Genomic DNA, 15071 nt, shown 5'->3' on the forward strand with positions numbered 1-15071 from the left:
CAGGTTGGCACTTTTGTTGGATTTGTATTGATCATGATCCGTTTGGTAAAGGACGGATAAGTCGAATTCGGGAGAAAATTTGGCTATATCAGAATATTCATACAAATTTATGGTTGTGTCTTATACACCCGTTGATGTCTCCAGCAATACGAATAATGTACCTTCTGTGTAGTTTTGTACTTTGTTAGTCACATATTAGCTAACTGATGCAGGTGTTCTGAGAGTGTTAATAGCAAAGAGCTAAGGAGAATATGTGCATGTATGACACGAAATGACAAGAATATGGAAATATAGCATAATGAGAAGCCTCGTAATTTGGACTTTCTGTGCTGAAATAAAGGAGGATTGTGATTGGTAGGTAGGTAGGTAGGCATGGGAATGTTGATTGGAGGATGATATTAAATGGGTTTTTTTTACAAATAGAGTGCGAGTGTGTTAACTATATCAAACTGACGCTGGAATTATTCCAGTGGGGCTTTTCCAAACATACCTTTGGTTTTAAAAAAGCAAATATTTTTGATAAGGTACTTAACTATCGATTTCTCAATAATACCTCTGCTCCGTTGTTCTAATTGCCTACAATATTTACAACACTAAACTTCGCCAGCTAAATTAGGCGTGTTTATAGAATTCTGATGCATTAGCTCGTATTTTAAATGGAATGCATAATATGTTTTGATATTGTAAGTCCACTCTTTAAGCGAAATTCTGACGGCATTCAGAAAGCTTTCGGACAGAATCAAGGGACCTTTAATCTTCTTGAGAAATTTTCTAGTTTTCGTCAGTCCTTACAGCGAGCAGTGATGACTCAGTGAAACAAGTGACCACAGAATAAGCGGACACAATTCGATTCCCACTTACAGAATTGTAACGTTTCTTTTCACTACTGTATTTGTAATGGCTAAGGGGACTATTAGTTCTCCTGTCTTATGGTTTCATCTTAAAGCAGATAAAATGCTCCCCGCCAGTAGCCGCTACTAACGTGGAGAGCTGCATAGTGGCTCTCGTCTGAAAGGGTCCAAAGCATTTTGCTAGGATTTCTATCCCCAGCGGTCGCTTCAGCTCATGTGAGCCGCTCATATGAGCCACGTGTGAAAGGGCCCTTTATGGGTACTGATGTCTGAAAAAAAACGCTTTTTAAGTTGCGTCTGTGAGTTCAGTGGCAGGATGATTTTTTTAAAAAAAATAATTAGAAGTGTGTTAAAGGAAGCGGCTGTAGGCTATTTTAAGGAACAGAAGCATTTGTCTGGAGCAACTGAGCAATACAACAAAGAACGTTAGAGTAGCAGGTTTCCAAACCGAGGTTTGAACCCGCTACTTCCCGAAGACCAAGCAGGAAAGCAAACCAATCGACCGCGAAGGTGGAGAAATTCGAACGAAAGACAGAGCTCACGATAAAGCTCACAGCAATAAAGACAACCTGGAAATGAAAGTACATAACAAGCTGCACCTTTGGATCCCCTCCACGGTATGATACCAGTCCACTGCCGTCAAGCTTACAAATAATGACGTAGCAGTGACGTAGACGAAATTGGGCGGAGTTTGTTTTCCGTCGTAGCCACTGCTATTACAAGACGTTCCCTTTTTTCCTCATTGTCGTCGTCATGGAGAATAAGAACATTTTCGTTACGTCGTTTTATAAGTTAGCTGTACTACTCAGACTGAGTTTAGTACATGGTCCGTTGTGATGCATTTAGTTGGCTGGGTAGAAGTAGTAGTGGTAGTGACCTGTATAGAGGCAGCATGCGAAGAAAGAGGCAGGCAATTACTATGTAGCTACGCACTGACTGGATTCCGAGAGACCTGCTCTACCTCGATGCTACCGAAACAAAGACAACAATTAGTCGCAGCGTCATAATTAACTGGTGTCAGTCAACTTTTTTCAGAGAGTGACTTTATGCACTATGAAGCTCATCTGTGAGTTTTTAAAATATTTTCTGTCGTATCAAAATATAAATGCATAAACTATACGAAAAATAAATAATGGAATTAACGCCAGTTTTCATAAAACTGCATTCCTTAACACGTGTAAAGTTTAGTGATTCTGCAAGTGAAACGAAAATACTGTTTCCCCTTTGATGTCTGAATCAAGAAGGACGTTATTAAGGAAAAGTGGTGGTATCTCAAAAAAGTTTTTTTTTCTTCAGAACTCGGCTGTTCCGTGATCAGCTTTCGAACAAACAGGACACAGCACGTATGAATAATTTGCGAACTACATACAAGAAGAATGCCAAATATTTCAAAAACCAAAATTGCAGATTTAAAACATGCACAGTCAGTTCTGTTGTAAACAAATCCAACGCATATGTGTGGAGATAAAAACATTTAATAAAGTACGCGTTTAATAGTGAGCAGTAAAGTGTGATAACTAACTGACAAATGATTCACGATTCATAAATTTCACGGCATAGATTTTCGGTTCCTGGTCGATTGTCGTGCGATTGGAAGACCAGTGCATGCGCTGTAAAGTTTGGCGGGAAGAGACAGCAGCGCCGTGCTTGTGAGAAAGACAGAGTACATCACTCCCTTCCAGCAGCAGAGGTAAGTCATTCATTCGGAGGCATTCCGCAACGCTGTTACAAAGTTCGTTCCTATTCTAGGGGCAAAAACATTCTGCTCTAATTGGCTTTGATGATATCAACAATATAAAGGCTTCCATTGTCCATCGACAATGATAAAACGAAACATCTAACCGCTCCCGACACTTCGTGACTTTCTCGATGAACTTTTGTAGACACAATATGGAATCTAATGTTATTCTGCTTTTTCAGAACTTCAAAAAATTTACCGAAGTAGGTAGCACACTTTTCTTTGTTTACGGTAAGCCCGAACGTATTTAAAATAACACATTCTTCTTCACAGCTTGACCTTCAACGTGATCCTTCTCGATTGTCATCATTCATAAGAATTCCGTTCGCAGCTTTTAAGGGGATGTTCAAATAAAAACAATTTATAACAAAATGTTTAAGGAGGGTCGCTCTTGTGCATAAGCAACCCTGAAGGCTTGCTGAGAACATGGAAATTAAGCTCCACGGATTCCAGACTTCGGTTATTATGAGGAAGCGAATAGCTACCTTCATGCCCTTGCTGCTTTATATCCACCAAAATAACAATTTGTACCATTTGAATACAAGGTGAGTGGTCCCCAGAACTGGTCAAGACGTCAGTTTTACTGCTGCTAGGATTGAACTTCGGAAGTCCCGACACACACTGACAATTCATTTCAATCAATTTACTCCTGAGCATGGTAACAGCCAAACAAGGCCAATTATATCAAAGCACTAAAACCAACAGTACAAAAACAAACAATATAATACCGAAATGACACAAAGATCAAGAAATGACATAAATAAAAAACAAAAAGAAAGCTCTGTTATGTAAACAAAATGAAACCCACAGAATTTGGAAGAAGAAAATAAATCTAAGCGCAAGCAATATTATAAAATATCCCTTAGCAAAATACAATCCTTGTTATAAATGTCAATGTCCTTGCAAACAGCACTGACAGCAGAAACACATGCAGCCGAGGGACTGGCCTTGAAATTGTGATTAACCATAACTGTAGAATCCAGTGCGTATACGTAGACTCACAGAATCAAAGGTGGAAGGACAACTAATTTTGGCTTTAAATACAATAATAAGGAAAAGGACATCAAGATGCAGCCGTATGAAATAAATTGTCAAAAGATTCAATATGGCTAAAATAATTTCATTATTATTGCAAAATACACTCACAAAACGTCTCTCACGTTCTCACTTCCTACGGTTGGCACTACAACTGCAATGTTCTCCAAATCGTTGGACAATTTTCAACATTCGACGCAGTTCATCTCCAACAGACAAAGCCAAAAGTTTTCTGTAAGTTTCTGCAAAAAATAAGTTCAAACTGAGCTCCAAACAAAAGTGTCACATTAAACGGATACTAAGGAAAATTAAAATTTTCCTGAAAACTTTCATTGTAATTCCCCACCTTGTTAAATTTAACAGAAATCCTTTATGTTATTTCGGGCATAAATCATCTGGAATGACATGCATGTGAACAGAGATTAGCGTTCATTTTATAAAATTTGTGCAAAAACAAGCGCATGGAGCTTTACATCCATGACCTCTATACACCTTCAAGTCGTGCAACCACTTCACCAGAACGAAGCTGGCTAATACAGCGATCAGGCATCTGATTGGCATTCGAGATGCAACTACACAGTTTAAATCTCGTCTCAGAAATGATCATGATAAAAATATTTTGTGGTTTTCGTCGGTCACTCCATTCTAACGCTGGATAGCATACTCCAGTGTTTCACAGCACGTTACACAAACATTTTATAATTTCACTGAACCACTTGCAGTGTTATTAAACATTATGCTGGCCGACGTGCTTGTTTAAAAGAAGCATAACTCACCGTCTCTCTCTCGTATTAAAGAGGATACAGATTGTAATCTAAACTTTTCATTGGTTGCTCTGATTTTAGCTGTTTCATAGTTTTCGTATTTCGTGGAAGAGAGTCTTTTAATAGGCCACAATCATTTCCTTTCTCATCCTCTCCTCTTCATCACACCGTTTTTAACCATCTCACGTCGTATGTGGGCTAGAATACCTCAGTCAGTTTCATGAGTACGTTACAAGATGAACGACTGTAGTCCATTTCTCGAAATGCAGGATTTTTCATTTCCCCACAAGGCCAAGACTAACCCTGGGACCGACACAGCTTCTTATCCGACGGATAAAATGGGGTTCTTCTTTCTGGAGTAAAATGGCTAGGGCGTAAAACCTACCAATGGCCTCCACCTACTGCCGAGATTAAGAACACGCGAAGCAAAACTTCACTCCCCATATCTGAATGGTTTTGTACTTAATTAAGCGCCTGGAACAATTTTACATTTACCTCATTTCATTTGACGTAAAGTGACCACTGTAGTTGATAGCAGTAGCGTAATGGTTTGTGAGTACTTTTATAATTTTAAATCCTATTTCCAGTAAGTATTAACCATTTTAAACCGTTTGAAACCTTTAAACATTCAGTCTGTACCTAAAAGAAAACAACACTTTTCCATTACAAATATCAACTGTTTATTTAAGGAAATAATCGATAGTAGTACGAAAAAAGTGCCGTTTTTTAACAATGTTTTTTATTTCATGGCGTCAAATGAGACAAAACTCCAGAAATACTTAAAACTGTTCGTGGCCTATTTAAGGTATTATCGTCTCATTTTTCTGGAGGCAATGAGAACGAACTTAAAACCTTAGTAAAAGCAGATGGGCTCCAGCTGAGAATCAAACTCGGGTACGCTGAATACGAAGCAGGAGTGCCAACCAGCCAGGCAAAAAATGTTTCAGGCATATATCACGGTTAGGCGGAAATGACATGGTTCTTGCAGCGGAAGCAGACAGAATCCGTGACACTGCGCACACGACCAAGAGGAACGTGACAATCACCTCTGCAGTTAGCCGTGTTTACAACGTTGATGACTATCGTGCTACAGCCTGTACAATTTCACGGGGTGACAACTTACATTAGCAAGTGCAACCAATACCAAGATACAATCACAAGTACCTTGAAGAAAGGAAATTGAATTGTTCGTAGCAAATTTTATTTCACACAAGTACGAAACTTGGTATTAAACTCTTGGAAAGGAAGGGATTTGAGAACAAAGTGCCGAGGAGAATATTCGAATATTCGAAACATTAAATAAAAGTAGCACAGACATAATTCTAACAACACAAAAGACAGCCATTTTCAATTTAACATGAAATGAGTCGGAAAAGTCGAGAGAGGGTCAACCGAAAAAGTGTCGAGCCATTTCAGTTTCCATTTATGCCTAATATGAACAATTTCAATAAAATCTTTACACAAGTTCATAAATATTTTCTCGAGCTCATTTCGTTCACATTTCTTTGCTGGTTACATAGCAAATACTTTCATTGTTTGTATCCTCTTTGTTGTATCGCAAAGAATTAGAATTTTAGAGCTCTTTTAGCTTTTACAGCTGAATTATTAGCCCACATAACTGATGCAGTAAATTAAAAAACCAAATCACCTTTGTTTTGAGCCTGATAATTCAAGTTCCACTGCTGTATAACTCTTGCAATACTATTAAATTTGTGAATATAATAAATTTATGAGAACTACCTACTTTTATCTCAAGGAAGAATCAGGGTTTTGGAACTGCTGGTAGGGGCGTGGGTTCTAAAGACCAGGGTTAGAAAAGTCATCGGTCTCAAAATAACTGTCTCTGGCTATTTGCAGGGACCAAAAGTGAAACTCTGGCCAAACCCCAATAATTTGTTCGCGCTGCACACATTGCCTAACTTGCTTATTTTAATGGTTTCGACTATCGTGTGTAGAAAATATGGCCATTATACAACACACCAATCGCATAATTATCCACTGTTTCAAACCTTTAGAGAATCAGAGTGTCCAATAGGGAGAAATGTAATGGGCCCTATTACTGTATAAAAATATTAAACTTCGTGACAAGCTGAGCAACTATAAAGTTTTCAAAACAAACCTCGCACCCTAGATATATTTGGTTAGATATTTAGTCTTGTCATGTTATGTCGTGTCATGTCATGTCATATTATGTTACATTAACATATTTTTGTACATGATTGACAATTATCTGAATAGATCACAAGGGTAAATGAACCCCCTTTGCGGCTTATGTATTGCAATTCCTTCCTTCAATTCTATGGCATTTGTGTGAACGCGGTCAGTTTGTTAATTTCTTATTAAGAATCATATTCCTGAGCTGAGCCCATCTGTTTGTCCGTCCTCTGATTTTAACACGGGCAGCAATATTATTAACATTAATCGAATGATCGAATCATTTCGTGATACTTGCCATCAGCATCAGGTTTTAAGTACATACGTAAAATATAGATTACAGGATCTGTTAAAACGAAAAAGTGAAAGGTAAATAATAGTGTAGCCCCCGTCCCACATGATACAAGCCTACATAATTTCTAAGCTCGTCTGGCATTGCCTCAAAATAAACGATGACTGTTCAAATCAATTTTTTGATCTATCATATGCATCGTTCTTCATTCGGAAATCAGTATTCACCCCATCATCTGTCGTTATCTTCGTTCCACCGAAAAAGTTAAAAACCAGAACGAAACCGACTGGCAATAAACATTTTTTTTCTACTACTAAAACGATTGGATGAGGTAAAGAGCTTGTGACGAATACTTCATACAAATATTGTCATCTGCACAGGAACGCCAATGGAAATTGTTTAATAATTGTGTGTCTTATTTTTCTTAATAATTTTATCTACTATATAAAAAACAAATTTATAAAAGTTTGTAATGTATCGCCTGCCTCGCTAAAGTTATTAACAAATTATTAAACTAAAACGAAAATATAGATTTGTAATTCGCGGTGCTGTTATTTACATTATGAGCAATGTTAGTCTTATAAAATTACATATTCTGAAGCACTCTATGGAGACTGGGTGGCTTCCTATAGCATCACTACATACCAAGACCACAAAAATCTGTGAAAAACACACATCTACACGACAGCATAAACTTGATTTTTATATGAAATACAGAGAAAGTAGACAAACAAAATTATAAAAGAAATTTAGCCTCCAATTTATGTTTTGTTGCAAAGAGTTTTAAGGCCGAACCCAAGAAACAGCAGGGTTTAATTATGGCTGTGTTTTAAGTGTTTCCACTGCGTACTTATTTATTTCCTGTTCACACCTAAACTGAACCCAAGTTCTGTTGTGCCCGCTTCTGCCTGGCCGAATGTTTTATCTCCGAAATCACTCAACACATTTTCTTTTAATTTGATATGGGGCGTATATGACAGAAGTTGGCAGCCGAATTTCATTATGACTCGTATGCACTCATTATAAAAGCTATTGACATGTCGAAGAACTCAGATGTAATTTACCTTAATAACATCTCAGAAACAAAAAAAAATGGTAACCTATAGTAACATGCAATAAAGATTTCAGTATGTATACTGAGTGTTATAAAACCTTAGCCCAGCTTAGCATCATAAATATAAATATCCAAGTTCCTAATTATTGTAACATCTTAAGTTGTCTGTTTATATTACTCCTTTTAGATCCAAATATTTTTTAACTTTGTTTTCAAACCTTCGGTAAGACCTACATTTTTGTTTATTATCATTCGTTGGAATTTATTCATTGTCTACTTCTTTGTTATTTAAAACCTGGACACTTCGGAAGTTGGTTCTACTTTGCCTTCAAGTGACGGGTGGGAGGACTGAACCCTACTCTGCTAGGCCCCTTGGTACAACCAGTCTCTTATTTTTAAGCGCCTGAAAGTAAAGGGTCGGATCGAGAAATAAAATACAGACAATTTTTGGTTGGAGTTTTAAATTAATGTGTAGTCTAAAATAAATTAATGATAGACTACAGACTTGCGGTATAGAATGAGGATGTTTCAGAGAGGCAGAACAAGTTAAGAAATATGTATGGAAGGATATACAGCAGAAGAAGGGGTAGAGAGACCAGGGAGTCTGAAACTTGTATATGACAGACTGAATAATCATAATTTTATATACGTCAGCTACAGAAATAGATCTATTTCCGGTCAGAAGTCTATGCAAGAATCTGATGTAACATAAATACACAATTCTAATTTTCCCCCCGTTTTCATAATTGCCAATGCTTACTCAGGACAGAACCCGATATTGCCACATAGATCGACTCTCGTCGCAAACGATGCAATCGCAAACAAATGAAGATATATCGGGAATTAATCCTTAAAAGGTTAAAACAGATTAAATCTCAACCACGTGCAGAGAAAATGCTTCATAAGGGCATCTGTAAGTCAGCATGATAAGACACAACAGCCAAGATGAGTCTCATATTCGCAACAGTCCATATTTCATTTCCTGCACTGGCGGTGAACATGATAAAGATTTCTTTTTCAGCACAGATCGCATTTGACAGCTGGTTTTTCGGATAGCATCGTGACAAGTCTGTCTGACGATCGGCCACGTTCGATAGCTTACATATATATAATTCGTGCCTCGCTTCTATTAGGAAGGGGAGAAGTTAACATTAATAAAGCCCAGTCTATAAAAGACAGAGACAGAGCACTTATTCAATCAGTGTGCCCAATCACAATTGTTGACCTTTCTTAATTTACTAAATTACATTTTCGTAACAGGATAAATTAGTCGAATGATGAACATGTTTGAGATAATATCAGTGAAATGGAAACTACTGGAGTCGAACAAATTGGCTTTAATACATACGAAGAATGGAAACGAAATTCCAATGTATTCGAATAACCGACCATTAAGATACATCGATTATGGACGGAAGTTAACCCACAGAGTTTAGCAACCAAACATAATGCTGCATAATCAATGGCAGTTCAGATTCAAATACTGTTAAGAAAACTAATCCATACAAATGAATACACAAGGAGATCGAAACTTTTCGTATGCCTGCCCATCAAGCTCCTGATGTGGAACACAGTCGCATAATGCAGACAGCGACAACTGGCCGTTTACTGGTACTTGATTTAGGGGATGTAGTTGGGTCGGGGGGAGGAGGGTTGTATTATTCTTTGGTTGTTTTTTTTCCATTCAATCACCAGTCTGGCCTTGCCCATCTACACATGGTGTTCCAAAAGCAATTTCCTCACTGAAAGCAGAAAAAAGTTTGTATATGTAAATATCAGAGTTTGAACTTCGGATCTGTTTTAATAGGCTGCTTTATAAAATTAATACTATAGTAGGAAGTGTATATTTAAAATAAGATCTAACTTAAGACTTTACACGGCGATGAAAATTCTTAATTAAAACTGCAACGACACTCCGGTATTATTAAAAATACGGCCTTCATCAGATTTTGTGTAAAACAGATAACGTATTGTCATTAAAAACGAATAAATAAAATGTTGTAAAATAGACATATTCAAAGAAAAACAAACTTGAGGGCCCTAGTACATGTATGCATTATTTACAGTTTCTGTACCTTCAACAGGGCATGTGAGAGTCGGATGTAGCCCAATCAATATTCTATTTGATGCGTGTCCGAACATGTTAAGGACACTAAACAGACTTCAGAATATCATACCCGAATTAAAACATATAAAAAAGTTAGAGTCTACTTTGCGATATTTCAATTTTTCTCGGCGACGAATGTGAAGATACGTCTTCATGGCTGTAGCGCCGTGTAGTCTAATACAGACTGGCAGACGTTGCCGAGATGCTTATTGCCTCGGTTAATACAAGACGACAGTCGTCTTCAAAGTTATACTGCGTGTACCATTTCATAAGGAACCCAATAACAATCACGCACTACGGTAAAAAAAAGAACCACAAGCACCTCCACCCTAGTGTAACAGGCTCTTCCAACGTAACCGTCACAATCGAGTCAAGGTCACCCTAGTTGCTAGGCCGCTTCTAATGCCAGTTACTTAAAAGCTGTGAAGGTGTGAACATATGTTCATGAACAGAAGGTGTGTTCATTCTCGTTACTTCGCATCGAAATCGTTTGCTGCTAATCGTGAAGAATTTAGCAATGCGTATCCTGACGAGGAAGTATCGAACAGGACAGCAATACATCGACTGGTAACAAAATTTCGGAACACAGGAAGTGTTTGCTTGTAGCAAATGCTCATTGGGCGACAAAACAGATGGAATCACGGTCGTACCGAAGTTCAGCAGTGCATCAGCTGCAACAATGGGATACGGCTACAAGAATTCAATATTGCCATTTTAAATTTAAATTAAATTTCAGTAAAATGTATGAATATAAAATTTTATGAACATCTACACGACAGAAGTAATTACTAATATGTTCGTTTTATGAAATGTTCTAGTTCTGTGATTGTGCTGCAACAAACAGGCTTATTACATTCTAAAAATGGTATCATTTTTCGTCGTTTTTACTCGTACAAATTCCATAAAATCATCGCTAGTTTCCGGCACGATTTGGGCGAAACTGTAAAACTCTTCCCTGTTAACGTCCAATTCAAGAATTAAATTATGTGATGTGTGTTTGTCGTCCACATCCAGACCAAGTGAATGAACCCATTACCCTAACCTATTTTGTGAATTGCTTACAAAACCACTCTCAAATCATGAAAACACCCCTGACAATAACCTCATCCTTCAACATCCTCTTTGCGACTAAGTGATGCACTTTGTTGTCAATGGACTAAAATGTTTTATCTTGTCTTTTCTGACGTTACCTTGTTTAAGTGTGTCTTGTCTTGTTTTGACCAGGCGGTGTGAGTCAAAGGTAATGGACTGATTGTGTAAATGGGCGAACAAGGAATGTATCCTCTTGGATCCATCCATTGAACCTGAAGTTATGAATTATGTAATAGCCTCATATCCTTACCGAAATTTGGAAGTCAGCCATCTGGCACGAAAATGTTCGTTTCTTAAGCCGTGTAAAGCAGAAATTCTTAAATAACACCTTGGGAACTCCTTGAAAAGTTTTAATACACTTAGCCAAAGTAATGAACCTTCGGGTTTCATACAACCGGAAGATTCATTATCGTGTTCAATAGAACACGCCATTGCTGCCGATGAATCAAGTCCACATGATTTAATATCGTTTGTTGGTTTAGAGGTATATATATATATATATATATATATATATATATATATATATATAAATGTATATATTTCTCTTAAAACGGACCCACCACAATATCGGGAGTTACAATGTACATGGGTGAGAACGTCAGAGCAAACATGGTAACATCTGAATTAAGCGTCGTGGGCCTATACAGATGGGACACGTACCGGAAAAATGCACACAAAATAAAACAAGTTGGTAATTGAACACAGTACAACAATCGATTTCATTTTCGACCTTTGTCAATGGCAGGGAAATCTCTACGCGGGAATTTCTCGGGTTGGCCTTTTACGTTCTAACGCAGAAACGGACGAAAGTCGTCTCTCAAAGTGCCCGTTGTTGTTGTAACGCCGTGATTAAAAATAGAATGTGTTGAACACTTCTAGTAAAAATTCCCAGGAAAGTTTCGTGGAGATCCGATCAGCGGTTCTCATGTAGTTACATGAGAACAGACAGACAGATTTGAAAAAGCGCTCCGTAGGAAGAGAAAAGGGCCCCAAAACGTAGTTGTCTGTAAGTTATAGCTGTTTTGTTGCTCTGTCTTATGGCATTCAACAAAGACGTTAAATCTGAAATACCGAAATTGTTTTACTCAAACCTGTACACACACGTAAGACCTGCCCATTGTAGTTGTGCAGTCAAATTCAAAATCCTGTATCCGCCTTTCGGTTGATAACAGCTCTTGGAAAGCGCTGTTTCATCTTGTCGTCAGGCATTTCCTGTACAAGGCGGCCCGCTGTAGGTTTTCTAGGGTCACCGTCGAATTGCACACGTGCAACACTTTCTCGCATGGAGAAAGTGCGGTAACTCCCGATAACCCAGTTGGCCGCAAAATCAGGGCATCACCGCTAATAGACCTCAAAGTCTAAGCCTAAGCACCCGCCTTGAAGGCGAACAGTGAGAATGGAGGCAAAGCTTCGTGTATTTCCAATCTTTGCAAAAGACAGGGTTGAGAGGTGAGCTACATGCTCCAGCCACTTTACCCCCGGAAAAAGATATCCCAATCCGACTCTAATTGAAGGTTGCAACTAGATAGAGATGAGTTGTCAGTTTCACGCTCTGGCTTTACCTTGGTGAACAGAGGTGAATTTGAATAACGACTTGGAGGCTAATTTCCAAACTCCCTAGATATGTTAGCAAAGAGAAGCCTCTGCTCTGCCCAGGAATATAATCCCAGTCTTCAGTGCGTATACAGTTAATCTCAATAAAGTTTCGGCCTTCGTATCTTGATTTTGGTCTCTTGGGTTGTGAAACCGCGTAGTATTGTAGGTGCTTGGGCTCCACGTATAGGTTCGGTAAACTTGGTGAGATTTAAGAATTTCACGCAGTCTTATAGATAAATACCACTTCACAGGACTACACGATGTCATAACCCACAAGAACGAAGTCCAACTTTTTACTGCCAAGAAAAATCCCACAAAATACATTACTAGCTAAAAAAGTATCTATCGAGTTCATAACAACACCGTAATACCGCACGTGTTCGACTAAAAGCTGAAATTAAACCCCTGATACCCTAGAAAGGAGATCAGTCGTTCAGAATCACTATCCTCTTTGAACAGCAAACATGCTCGATGTTTAAATAACAGCGCCAATGAAACAAAACCTAACCAGTCATCTTTAATGATCGACTAATTATTATTTTAACGATACTTTCTCAATTGCCTCGGTCATATAACGTCGACGTAAATTATGAATCGGAAAGGATTCGAAAGCGTGTGGCGGTGGCCTGTTTAAAGGCATTATTTCAAAATTGCCTGGAGGAGTTGAGGAAATCCACGAGAAGCCCAGGCAGAACTGGCGAACCATGGGCTCAGATTTGTACTCGGAAGTAAGTTTTTGGATAGTCCCTAAAATAGGCCATGGCAGTTTACTTTATATCTTCCTCATTCATTAGTCACCATCAGCCTTTCATTCTACACACAACTTCTAGTCATGTAGCAAAGAAAGCGCCTCTAAGTGAACTAAGAAATGTAACAGAGTAAGACGAATCAAATCAGAAAACGGTACGAATAAATACTGTATAATATGGATGTATTCCTGCATTAAGGATGAAGTTTCAGTCAAAAATAATGTAGCCGATTTCAGTAATGAAACAAGAAATGACTGCCTAAATTAGGTGCTTACTTGTCTCTGTCCTTGAAGGATTTCGCCGCCTCAAGTGAGGGAAATTTCTTAGGCTACAACAGTCCCAATTATCCGACGTAAACGGGACCTAAGAACATATTTATAAACGAAAACTTTTTTTAAAATTAATTAGTAATGGGCATTTGCTTCTGAGCCCTCCTTTTCTTTCCGGCAAAGTCACACCAGCGCCTGAACAGTAGTACGTCTGCGGCATCTGACTACATTAAATGTAGAATGCGGGGGGCGGGGGGGATTCATTCCGCTTAATGCTGACCTGACTAGATAAAATGGAGCGTTCTGACACGACACGTCGGATAAAACGGAATGTCAGGTACCCTATGGCCGGATAATCGGGACTCTGCTGTATTTAGACATCTTGAAGAAGTGGCTAGCCCGTCGCAGGACAGCAGAATATAAGAAAAGACGATTTGAAACGATTCCAGTTTCCAAGCGATCAAAGACTACGCCGAAGACCGCACGACCATTGACCCAGCTCGGACGGCCAAAACAGTCGTGTCCTGCGGGAAGCCTACTCGCTTCGTTTCACTGCTGCATTTAATTTATGTTACCAGTTGATGCCACCATCACGATATCACATAGTGAAACACAAGCTTGAATGTGTCAGAGCTGAACAGCAGTAACCTGTAACTGAGTGAAAAATATGACGTTTTGTTCACTTTATCTCTGTTACATTACCACAGCGCCAAGGGACATGCATTCCGGTCCCTAGTTGAGTGCCCCATGATATTAGGCAGTGTTACAGAACGCTAGTAAGATTCATTCTGAGCCAGCCGTGGTCTTGAACCTCGAAGAAAGGAACAAAAAACTCGCGAAAGAAAGAAACAGAAAGAGACAGGAAATAATGAAGAACAGAAGGGTGAAGCGGGAGTGAGATGAAGCATTCAAGGAAGTTGCAGGACACGTGGGAAACTGACATCACCTCGACTAGACCTCGACTACAGTGCTTGGAAATCTAGTAGGTGCCATGTGTCTCCAGAAGAAACTCATCCTTACGACATGTCGAGTTCTTCGCACGAAGCAGTTTTTTTAACGCATAAACATCGCCATGTTCGGCTTATATCTACAAAGTCATTCTTAGGCTTTCCATTGAAGTTGGCATTGTGACATGTTTAAAAATATATATGGGATAAATAAGAAATTAACAGAAAATATAATTCCTACTTCAGATTAAGAAAAAATAACGTGTCTTCACTTTAATAACTAGCATATGACAGAGATTATAATTACCAGCAACATGTAAGGTATATTAAATTTCTTCTGCGCCACATACACACACACACACACACACACACACAAATATTTTTAAGCTTTATAATCAGAAATGGTTTAATTAACGATATTTT

The 15071-nt window shown here is 38.5% G+C and overlaps 1 protein-coding gene across 2 annotated transcripts in view; it reads left to right on the forward strand.

Annotated features, from left to right (window-relative positions):
- The first annotated feature begins 1589 nt into the window (after positions 1 to 1589).
- The window catches only part of LOC110832055 (uncharacterized), a 45540-nt gene continuing 32058 nt past the window's right edge, over positions 1590 to 15071 (forward strand). Inside the window, exon 1 of one of the 2 annotated variants that reach the window (XM_022068680.2) lies at positions 1590 to 2541. The gene's annotated coding sequence lies outside the window, so the exon portion shown is untranslated. The remainder of the gene's footprint in view (positions 2542 to 15071) is intronic. The other variant, XM_022068679.2, reaches the window with a different exon arrangement.

Source organism: Zootermopsis nevadensis, unplaced genomic scaffold, assembly GCF_977971745.1.
Source record: "Zootermopsis nevadensis isolate Lab colony 2312 unplaced genomic scaffold, Znev_1.0 Znev_ptg000020l, whole genome shotgun sequence".
NCBI classification, from domain to species: domain Eukaryota; kingdom Metazoa; phylum Arthropoda; class Insecta; order Blattodea; family Termopsidae; genus Zootermopsis; species Zootermopsis nevadensis.